Genomic DNA, 334 nt, shown 5'->3' on the forward strand with positions numbered 1-334 from the left:
CGAAAAACCAAAAGAAGAAGAAGAAGAAGAAGAAGAAGAAGAAGAAGAAGAAGAAGAAGAAGAAGAAGAAGAAGAAGAAGAAGAAGAAGAAGAAGAAGCAGCAGCTTCATCCCATGATTTAAGGAAGCCTCTTCCCAGATCTTGGTTATTGTTTGGGGGAGGGAGATAAAAGTAGAAATACCAGTCATGGAACAAATGGTTTTGATTCTTTCCTGCAGAAAAATTGGAACACAAGTAAGAAGAAATTCCTTTAATTTGCCAGTTGAAAAATCAATTATAAAACTAGATATTACTCAGACGTGTTTTTCAGCAAAGGCTTCTAATTACAGAAATC

Source organism: Mus pahari, chromosome 10 (assembly GCF_900095145.1).
Source record: "Mus pahari chromosome 10, PAHARI_EIJ_v1.1, whole genome shotgun sequence".
Taxonomy (NCBI): domain Eukaryota; kingdom Metazoa; phylum Chordata; class Mammalia; order Rodentia; family Muridae; genus Mus; species Mus pahari.